Below are 1,094 nucleotides of genomic sequence, written 5' to 3'. Positions count from 1 at the left end.
GCCACACCTCTTCCTTAACCATGTGGTCTGACTTGGTAGATGCAGAAGGAATTCAGCCTTGGGATTTACTAAGAGCCAAGATAGGCACTGGGTTCTCCAAGTTCAAGTATATACAACTTAAATCTTGGTATGAAGCAGGAAAGGGGGAAATAACTGGAGACTCGGACACGAAGATTCTTTTCCAATCTGCACAGCTAAAAAAGAAAGAAATTTCGATCTGGTATAAGAAGTCTTTAGATGCAGAAGATTTGGATCTTCCACCACAATCCTCGGTCTGTAATCAATCTCCTTTTGAGCCCAACATTGGATATTTACTCAAGCTCTCTCTGAAAATTATTATACAAATGTATCAAACCAGCCAGTCTAAAGAAAAGTCATTTTTTTGTCACTAATCGACTCTATTATACACCAGCTAAGATAGCCAAGTTTGCCCCGCAGCCCACCCCAAAATGCCCTTGGTGTAAGTTACTCAATGCTAATGACATACATATCTTTTAAGAGTGTCCCGAATTAGGAGCCTTTTGGAAGGGGGTGGGGGATACTCTCCGTGGCATCTTTAAAGTAAACATTGGGGTTCACTTATCATTGGTATTCTTTGGAAACAATGTCATATCTACACTGAACCTTTCACAGATTCATAGAGAGTTGCTTCTATATAGGAGAGAAATATGTATGAAGTGGAAAGATCCCCATCCTCGGAAAAGAGAGGATTGGCTTAAAGCTGCATTTTCTACGGCTCGCCTAGACCACGACGGAACTGAGGCTAGCTCTACAAACATCTGGCTGTCCCTCTCGAGCTGGTGTCAAGATTTGAAACTTATATAATCTTTGTTGGCTCCTTCTATGGTCCTATGATTACACCTAGACCTCAAAATAATCGGGGCTGGTCTGGACAACCTAAGCAGGCACAGTAAGCCCTGGGGCCCCAGTTGCGGATGGATGGCTTTTTAAGATCTGCAGAAGCTTACGGGTGAGATGAGGACAAAAAAAAAAGCTATCCAAAGTCATTTATCCAAACGTATCCATTGCAACAAAGGCTTCCTATGACAGCTCAACGGGTTCAAGTATTACGGAAAATGTTCTTGCAACTTTAT

Source organism: Lissotriton vulgaris, chromosome 3_1, assembly GCF_964263255.1.
Source record: "Lissotriton vulgaris chromosome 3_1, aLisVul1.2, whole genome shotgun sequence".
In the NCBI taxonomy this organism is placed as follows: domain Eukaryota; kingdom Metazoa; phylum Chordata; class Amphibia; order Caudata; family Salamandridae; genus Lissotriton; species Lissotriton vulgaris.
This window is presented reverse-complemented; position numbering follows the sequence as displayed.